Genomic DNA, 10,632 nt, shown 5'->3' with positions numbered 1-10,632 from the left:
GCCACCGTCGGTATAGCCAAGTGAGTAGAAGAATAAAGAAAATCGCGTAGAAAATCATTTCGAATGAGAATATGACTGCTGCGATGACAGATTGTTTAACTTTTGCAAATGTTTCCAGTGGTTCCTTTTATATTACATTGCACATTTAATAATAATACATAGTAATTAATATTACAATTTTAAATTATTTTTATAATATTTCATTTCAATAGCAAATAATGCATATTGATGTACCCTGAAAGAATTTTTTTCTTTGTTCCGAAGCAAAATTTCGGATTCTATTCATTTAAAATTCTTTAAAGACAGTAACGTTTCTTTGAAATTTCAATAGTTTTTTTACATAAAAAAAAACTTAATTGATATCAAGCTAACAAAAAAAAAACAAGTATATACGGCCGTAAGTTCGGCCAGGCCGAATCTTATGTACCCTCACCATGGGATTGCATTGAAACTTCTACTAAAGACTGTCATCCACAATCGAATTACTGGGTTGTCGTAACACTTACCCATGGCAAGGTATCTTAAAACTTTTTAACATCGTCTTCTAAAATTGTAAGTTGAACCAAACGTTTTGTGCTAAGCTAAGCAGTTTCCGAACTGCCCTCGTATACGCCCCATCCTATGTTGGAGGATAATAACGTCATATAATGTTGGAGGATATAACGTAATAATGTCAACCTCTTCAAATATATCACCGACTTTCACAATTTGGGTTATATTACTCTTGTTACCAGGCCAGATTTTAATTGAATTGCAATTCAAGTTTTGTATGATATTGCTACAAAAAATACGTGGAAAAAATGTAAATTCTTTAGCAACTTACCTCGATTATAATTCCTCAGAGAACATCAACCATGTCTGCGACTTCTTTAAAAATTGTCTTTTTTTGCAATATATCGAGCAAGTGAATTAAAATAAATGAAATTGCTACTCATTTCACTGATATATTCCGAACAACTGTTAACAAAAAATAAAAAAAAAACAAGTATATACGGCCGTAAGTTCGGCCAGGCCGAATCTTATGTACCCTTCACCATGAATTGCGTAGAAACTTCTACGAAAGACTATCATCCACAATCGAATTAATTGGGTTGTGGTATCTTAACACTTCTTAACATCATTTTCTAAATTGTGAGTTAGTCCATACGTGGTATATATTAGACAAAAAAGATATGTATAGGTACGTCTACAAATAAGTACGAATCGATATGGACTTTTGCACGGTACGTAGAGTGCGAGAATTGAAATATGTGGTCGTTTATATGTGGGCTATATACAATTATGAACTTGATATGGACCAATTTTTGTGTGATTGGGGATCTATTTATCTGAGGGATATATATATATATATATATATATATATATATATATATATATATATATATATATATATATTATATATATTATATATATATATATATATATATATTTATATATATATATATATATATATATATATATATATATATATATATATATATATATATATATATATATATATATAATATATATATATATATATATTATATATATCCCTCAGATAAATAGATCCCCAATCACACAAAAATGGTCCATATCAAGTTCATAATTGTATATAGCCCACATATAAACGACCCACATATTTCAATTCTCGCACTCTACGTACCGTGCAAAAGTCCATATCGATTCGTACTTATTTGTAGACGTACCTATACATATCTTTTTTGTCTAATATATACCACGTATGGACTAACTCACAATTTAGAAAATGATGTTAAGAAGTGTTAAGATACCACAACCCAATTAATTCGATTTGGATGATAGTCTTTCGTAGAAGTTTCTACGCAATTCATGGTGAAGGGTACATAAGATTCGGCCTGGCCGAACTTACGGCCGTATATACTTGTTTTTTTTTTTATTTTTGTTAACAGTTGTTCGGAATATATCAGTGAAATGAGTAGCAATTTCATTTATTTTAATTCACTTGCTCGATATATTGCAAAAAAAGACAATTTTTAAAGAAGTCGCAGACATGGTTGATGTTCTCTGAGGAATTATAATCGAGGTAAGTTGCTAAAGAATTTACATTTTTTCCACGTATTTTTTGTAGCAATATCATACAAAACTTGAATTGCAATTCAATTAAAATCTGGCTGGTAACAAGAGTAATATAACCCAAATTGTGAAAGTCGGTGATATATTTGAAGAGGTTGACATTATTACGTTATATCCTCCAACATTATATGACGTTATATCCTCCAACATAGGATGGGGCGTATACGGAGGCAGTTCGGAAACTGCTTAGCTTAGCACAAAACGTTTGGTTCAACTTACAATTTAGAAGACGATGTTAAAAAGTTTTAAGATACCTTGCCATGGGTAGTGTTACGACAACCCAAGTAATTCGATTGTGGATGACAGTCTTAGTAGAAGTTTCAATGCAATCCATGGTGAGGGTACATAAGATTCGGCCTGGCCGAACTTACGGCCGTATATACTTGTTTTTTTTTTGTTAGCTTGATATCAATTAAGTTTTTTTTTATGTAAAAAAACTATTGAAATTCAAAGAAACGTTACTGTCTTTAAAGAATTTTAAATGAATAGAATCCGAAATTTTGCTTCGGAACAAAGAAAAAAAATTCTTTCAGGGTACATCAATATGCATTATTTGCTATTGAAATGAAATATTATAAAAATAATTTAAAATTTGTAATATTAATTACTATGTATTATTATTAAATGTGCAATGTAATATAAAAGGAACCACTGGAAACATTTGCAAAAGTTAAACAATCTGTCATCGCAGCAGTCATATTCTCATTCGAAATGATTTTCTACGCGATTTCTTTATTCTTCTACTCACTTGGCTATACCGACGGTGGCAGGATCGACATTCCATACTTTTGGCCAAACATTTTGCCTATAATAAATTGCAATTGATATTTGGAATCGGTCGTTTAGTTGGGGCAAAAGGTGAATACATTTTTATTTTGTCCATGTGAAATCCAAACAGGAGAAAATGAATTTTGCGAAAAAACAAGTTAAAGTTCAATATTACAACAAAACTCAAAGGATAGTGATAAATATACAAAGTGGCTGATATGTAGAGCAACTAATTTCAACAACAGCTTGATTCCAGTGACAGTTAATTTTATTATTTACAAGCTTACAAAAGCATTTTGATCCAATGCATTTATTAAAATATTATTCGTGGTGAAATTCAATAGTGCGATAGTGTGATTGCTTTATTTTTGACTGGAAACCTAGAATTTGCTATGGATAGAGCCCTTCAACATTTAAATTTGAATAAATCTTTGTTGTTCGTACAATTACTCGTTACCATGATACAGACAATGTTCTATCGTGTCCAAATCGAATTAAATTGTCATTAGTGGATCTGGTGGTCATATTCGCATTTACGCGCTTGCAAAAGTGAAATTGGGTAACGATAACTTTGTGGAGTGAGGCAAATTTTCGCGAGCCACAAGATGTTTCGTTAGTCACCACAACGATTGTGAGTCTCCAGAATTTTCGGCAGTCATGTCATTTCTGGTTCCTTCTTCTTCGTGAATAAACATTTTCCATTCGTGAGTGTGAGTCTTTAACAGCCCAGCAAAAAAAAAAATTGGAAGTTCTTCCAAAGGCACAACTTTAAAAGCACTTCCAGAAGATGCACTCCCAATGATGCTCTTTATTTTAACTACCCAGGAAGTTCTTTAAATGCAATTTTTTATAACTTGGTTTTTTCATACTTTTAGTGGGTAGTTTTAACTTCTTTTGTTTCAAATTGGTTACAAACAATTTAAGAATTTATAAAATGGTACAAATTATTTAAATTTTGTCGACAAAAATGTTAAATTCAACCTGAAAATATTGTGAATTTTTGAAAATATTTGAGGTCAAACGTTTTAGTCAAGCATTAGAATCCGTTAAAAATTATAAAAAATTATAAAAATTATTTATTTGACAAATATATATATATATATATATATATATATATATATATATATATATATATATATATATATATATATATATATATATATATATATATATATATATATATATATATATATATATATATATATATATATATATATATATATATATATATATATAATATATATATATATATATATATATATATATATATATATATATATATATATATATATATATATATATATATATATATATATATATATATATATATATATATATATATATAACTATAGACCGATATGGACCTAGTTAGGCATGGTTGTTAAAGGCCATATACTAGCACAATGTACCAAATTTCAACTGACTCGGATGAAATTTGCTCCTCCAAGTGGCTCCAAAACCATATATGGGGCTATATATGATTATGGACTGATATGGACCACTTTTGGCATGGTTATTAAATATCATGTACTAACATCACGTACCAAATTTCATCCGAATCGGAAGAATTTTGCTCTTCCAAAGGGATCCGGAAGTCAAATCTGGGGATCGGGGCTATATATTATTATGGACCGATTTCGACCAATTTTTGCATGGGTGTTTGAGGCCATATATTAACACCACATACCAAATTTCAACCGAATCGGTTGAATTTTGCTCTTCCACGAGGCTCCGGAGGTCAAATCTAGGGATCGGTTTATATGGGGACTATATATAATTATGGACCGATGTGGACCAATTTCTGCATGGTTCTTAGAGACCATATACTAATACCATGTACCAAATTTCAGCCGGATCGGATGAAATTTGCTTCTCTTAGAGGCTACGCAAGCCAAATCGGGGGATCGGTTTATATGGGGGCTAATATAATTATTGACCGATGTGGACCAATTTCTGCATGGTTGTTAGAGACCATATACCAACAGCATGTACCAAATTTCAGCCGGATCTGATGAAATTTGCTAATCTTAGAGGATCGGGGTCCGTTTATATGGGGGCTATACGTAAAAGTTAACCGATGTGGCCCATTTGCAATACCATCCGACCTACATCAATAACAACTACTTGTGCCAAGTTCAAGTCGATAGCTTATTTCGTTCGGGAAGTTAGCGTGATTTCAACAGACGGACGGACGGACAGACAGAATTTCACCACGACCCAGAATATATATACTTTATGGGGTCTTAGAGCAATATTTCGATGTGTTACAAACGGAATGACAAAGTTAATATACCCCCCCATCCTATGGTGTAGGGTATAAAAAATACACATTGATAAACTATCCAAAGACAATAAACTTTAGGAAGATAGGAAATTGGCTTGCGTCATACCAAAATGTTGCATTTACCATATTAGTTCCATACCAGTTTGTAATTTTTTATTTGTTTTTAGTTTTTAAATGAAAAATTTAATTTTCTAATGAAACAATTTTAAATTTTAGGCAACAGCAAAAAAATAGATTTTCCGCTTTATGGAAATTAATTTCTTGCACTTAATTTCTTTTTATTTGCATTTTAATGCTATGTCAATACTTGTCGTATACGCGTTTGGTTCTACACGGATGAAAAAGACTGTTTTTCATATGTTTGGCTATAAACATTATATGTTTGGAACACACATTTTTAAACACAATATTTTTGAGTGCAAGCATATAATGTTCATAAACTAGCATAACATGTTTGGGACATATATGTTAATATGTTAGAACATATATGTTTGGGACATAAATGTTTGTAAATATAATATGCTTGAATGCAAACATTTATTAATTTAGAAACAGCCTATAAACATATATGTGTTTAGTAGCTTGGAGCGCTATTTAACAGGGAGCGATATTGAATTAAGTTGGTGGTTGTTGCTTGTTATTACAAAATTAACATTTTATTTTTCCTTGGGCAATTGATCAGCTACTTCTTTGATCCTTATAAACTGTGTGGTCCGCTGTTCGAATCCCCGTCCGGCAAAAGGTAAAATTAAAATAAAAAAAAATCATAAAATTTAATAATTTCTTCTACAATGTTTGTATTACAGAAAAATGTGCTAAGAACTAAAAAATCTCGTGGAAGTGAGAAAGATGTCGGGGAATATACAAATGGGCAGAAACAAAATTTTGAGCATTCAGGTCGAAAACCTATGTTGTTAGCACCTATATTACCTGTTTATTTTCATAATTCATTATGATTGTAAATATATAAATAAATAAATAAAATTTTGAGCACAATATTGTTTGGGAGAATTTTTTTTAAGCATATAATATTTTTGGGTGCAAAATGCTTCCAAACATATTATATGGTCACATAATAACATATTGTTTTTTGGAAGACAACATTATTGAATTTGGATGCAAAAATACAAAATGTTTGGAACTTAGACTACCCAAATATATATTGTTTAGACCAATATGCTTTCAACATATTATATATTGGTAGAGATCAAACATATAAATGTTTGGGCAATACCGAAAAATGTATATGCTTGAAGCAAAATATGTTTGGGAGTATATGTTACAGAAGCGATTTTTTGTAAGGGTGTATGTTACAGAAGCGATTTTTGTGAGGGTGTATAAATGAAAAGTATGAAACTAACACCGTAAATGGTTTGATCTCCAATTTCCTATCTTCCTTCATGTATTGTCTTTGAAACTATCGATCAAAGACGATAGAGTAGGAAGATGTGAAGTGGAGTGTGCATGTGTTAGTATCAGAAACCAAAGGTTAATATGATACTTGTGGGAAAAACGTACCGAACTTATTGGTTTGATACGGACGATTTTTATACACTCCACCATAGGATGGGGCTATGTTAACTTTGTCACTCCGTTTGTAACACATTGAAATATTGCTCTAAAGTAAATAAAGTATATATATATATATATATATATATATATATATATATATATATATATATATATATATATATATATATATATATATATATATATATATATATATATATATATATATATATATATATATATATATATATGTATATATATATATATATATATATATATATATATATATATATATATATATATATATAATATATATATATATATATATATATATATATATTATATTCTGGGTCGTGGTGAAATTCTAAGTCGATCTAAGAATGTCCGTCCGTCCGTCTGTTGAAATCACGCTAACTTCCGAACGAAACAAGCTATCGACTTGAAACTTGTCACATGTAGTTGCTATTGATGTAGGTCGGATGGTATTGCAAATGGGCCATATCGGTCCACATTTACGTATAGCCCCCATAAAAACGGACCCCCAGATTTGGCTTGCAGAGCCTATAAGAGTAGCACATTTCATCCGATCTGGCTGAAATTTCGTACATGGTGTAAGTATATTGTCTCTAACAACCATGCAAAAATTGGTCCACATCGGTCCATAATTGTATATAGCCCCCATATAAACCGATCCCCAGATTTGACCTCCGGAGCCTCTTAGAGGAGCAAAATTCATCCGATCCGGTTGAAATTTGGTACATTTCGGTAGTGTATGGCCGATAACAGCCATGCTAAAATTGGTCCGTATATAGCTTCCATACGAGTATAAATGTTTTTCCGATTTAGGCAAAAATTGGCAAAATTCCCCCATTTCCCTTATCAAATCCCCACTGCTAAGTCGAAAACTGGAAAAAAATGACTCAAATTTTCCTATTACTCTAACACACATCTATCGACCGATAAATCATAAATACACTTTTGCGAAGTTGCCTCAAAATTGGTTCAACATTGTGCTTCATCCCAGGGCATTAGCCGATTTAAACCTTCATGAAACAGATCCCCAATCGAAGAAAAATCACAATTGCCGTTCGAGCCAAAAATATTCTAGCAAAATTTTATTGCCATAGAAAATTTTGTCAAAATTTTGTATTTCTATAGAAAATGTTGTCAAAATTTTATTTCTATAGAAAATTTTGTAAGAATTTTATTTCTGTAAAAAATTTTGTCAAGATGTTTTATTTTTTTTTATTTATTTATTTAATATACATGCATTTATAAATTCAATTGCGAATAAAGTTTATAAAAAGTGTACATACATATATATATATTTGGAAAGGCATAGCATAATAGCTGTTTGCCTATTATGTATACAGAGATATTATATTGTTTTCAAAGATTATATTCATTTACGATCAAGTTTCTGTATTTAATAGAATGTTCAAGATAATTATAAAGTGAAGTAATATTCGTGTCATTTAATATATCTACAACCTCATTATACCCTGCTCCACACTGTGGAACAGGGTATTATAAGTTAGTGCATATGTTTGCAACACCCAGAAGGAGACGAGATAGACACATGGCGTCTTTGGCAAAAATGCTCAGGGTGGGCTCGTGAGTCGATATAGCGATGTCCGTCTGTCCGTGAACACATTTTTGTAATCAAAGTCTAGGTCGCAGTTTTAGTCCAATCGACTTCAAATTTGGTAAAAGTATGTGTTTTGGCTCAGAATAGATCCCTATTGATTTTGGAAGAAATCGGTTCAGATTTAGATATAGCTCCCATATATATATTTCGCCCGATATGGACTTATATGGCCCCAGAAGCCAGAGTTTTACCCTAATTTGCTTAAAATTTTGCACAAGAAGAACAATTAGTACTATAGTCAAGTGTGCCAAATTTTATTGAAATCGGTTCAGATTTAGATATAGCTCCCATATATATCTTTCGCCCGATATGGACTAATACGGTCCCAGAAGCCAGAGTTTTACCCCAATTTGGTTGAAATTTTGCACAGGGAGTAGAATTAGCATTGTAGCTATGCGAGCCATATTTGGTTGAAATCGCTTCAGATTTAGATATAGCTCCCATATATAGCTTTCGCCCGATTTACACTCATATGACCACAGAGGCTAATTTTTTGCTCCGATTTAGTTGAAAATTTGCACAGGGAGTAGAATTAGCATTGTAGCTATGCGTGCACAATTTGGTTGAAATCGGTTCAGATTTAGATATAGCTCCAATATATAGCTTTCGGCCGATTTACACTCATATTTTTTGGTCCGATTTAGTGGAAATTTTGCAAAGTGGGTAGAATTTGCATTATAGCTATGCGTGCCAAATTTGGTTGAAATCGGTTCAGATTTAGATATAGCTCCCATATATATGTTTTTCTGATTTCGACAAAAATGGTCAAAATACCAACATTTTCCTTGTAAAATCGCCACTGCTTAGTCGAAAAGTTGTAAAAATGACTCTAATTTTCCTAAAATTCTAATACATATATAACGAGCGATAAATCATAAATAAACTTTTGCGAAGTTTCCTTAAAATTGCCTCAGATTTAAATGTTTCCCATATTTTTTTTTTTTACTAACATTGTGTTCCACCCTAGTGCATTAGCCGACTTAAATTTTGAGTCTATAGATTTTGTAGAAGTCTATCAAATTCTGTGCAGATCGAGTGATATTTAAATGTATGTATTTGGGACAAACCTTTTTATATAGCCCCAACACATTTGACGGATGTGATATGGTGTCGAAACTTTAGATCTACCAAGTGGTGCAGGGTATAATATAGTCGGCCCCGCCCGACTTTAGACTTTCCTTACTTGTTTTCCATGAGGAACTGCTTACCAAAAAAGGACACTCTTAAATCTTTGTATATCGCACATCTCCAAATAAAGTGATGGGTATTTTCCGATTCGTTCATATTACAAATACTACATAAGCCGTCAGTATTATTTCTGAAGCAACGAGAGTTAAGGTTTAGTAAGCCGCTTCTAGCTCTTATAATCAAACTGGAGGCGCGAGTACTGATATTTCCTATAAGTAGTGGAGTTACATTATGTTTTAATCCCAATAAAGTGATGAGTATTTTCCGATTCGTTCATATTACAAATACTACATAAGCCGTCAGTATTATTTCTGAAGCAACGAGAGTTAAGGTTTAGTAAGCCGCTTCTAGCTCTTATAATCAAACTGGAGGCGCGAGTACTGATATTTCCTATAAGTAGTGGAGTTACATTATGTTTTAATCGTGGGTATAGGTATTGAAATTGCGAGTTGGAAGCATCAACGCATGCATTATCATATTCATTCCGTTTTACATTTTCTATCATTTCTCTCCAATAAAAACATAATGGAATATTATTTAATGGAAGGGAATATTGTGTTTCATTGCATAAATCAGTCCACTCCTTTGCCCAATATATCTTATGTTCAATTATACTCAGAGCTAATCTGTAGGGGAGTCTGTGATGATCAAGTTCTAGTACTCGTTTAATATAACATAGATACAATCTTAATGATGATATAAACATTGAGTTCAGCCCAGTTTCTGGAAGTAGTAGTACCTTCGGAGTATTCGAAGGTAGACAAAATAGTTTCTTAATAAAGAAACGAAATAATTTCTCTACTGAGTCATATCTCTCAAAGCCCCAAACCTGGGCGGCATATAACATAATAGATTTGGAGCATGCAATTCTCGGGTGTTTTATGTACCTGGACCATGTAGAGTTAATAGCTATTTTTGACGCTGAAAGTTTATTCTGTAGATGCTTTCTAAAAGATAGATTGTATGCTATCTCTACTCCAAGGTACTTATAGTAGTTCACAATCTCTATTGTCTCCTCGCCAAGGGTCCACCTTAAACTTGAAGAAATCCTAGGACCTTTTCGGAACACCATAATTTTTGACTTATGCAAGTTTATATGTAAATTCCAAGTATTACAATATTCTTCCAAGGCGTCTATCAT

At 31.8% G+C, this 10,632-nt stretch overlaps 2 protein-coding genes and 1 long non-coding RNA gene across 3 annotated transcripts in view; 2 read left to right on the top strand and 1 right to left on the bottom strand.

The window, feature by feature from the left end:
• LOC142231191 (putative cytochrome P450 313a4) overlaps positions 1-10,632 on the bottom strand; it is a 169,246-nt gene that overhangs the window by 36,741 nt on the left and 121,873 nt on the right. The window lies entirely within an intron of this gene.
• The window catches only part of LOC142228753 (putative cytochrome P450 313a4), a 170,909-nt gene continuing 163,044 nt past the window's right edge, over positions 2,768-10,632 (top strand). The window contains exon 1 of the mRNA XM_075299262.1: positions 2,768-2,952. The gene's annotated coding sequence lies outside the window, so the exon portion shown is untranslated. The remainder of the gene's footprint in view (positions 2,953-10,632) is intronic.
• LOC142230191 (uncharacterized) lies at positions 5,798-6,142 on the top strand. The gene is made up of 2 exons (XR_012720598.1): positions 5,798-5,888; positions 5,953-6,142. It is a non-coding gene; the product is annotated as an uncharacterized LOC142230191 (long non-coding RNA).

The sequence above is a fragment of the Haematobia irritans genome, chromosome 3, assembly GCF_050003625.1.
Source record: "Haematobia irritans isolate KBUSLIRL chromosome 3, ASM5000362v1, whole genome shotgun sequence".
Classification (NCBI taxonomy): domain Eukaryota; kingdom Metazoa; phylum Arthropoda; class Insecta; order Diptera; family Muscidae; genus Haematobia; species Haematobia irritans.
Note: the sequence above shows the minus strand (reverse complement) of the source record. Positions and strands in the feature narration are given on the sequence as shown.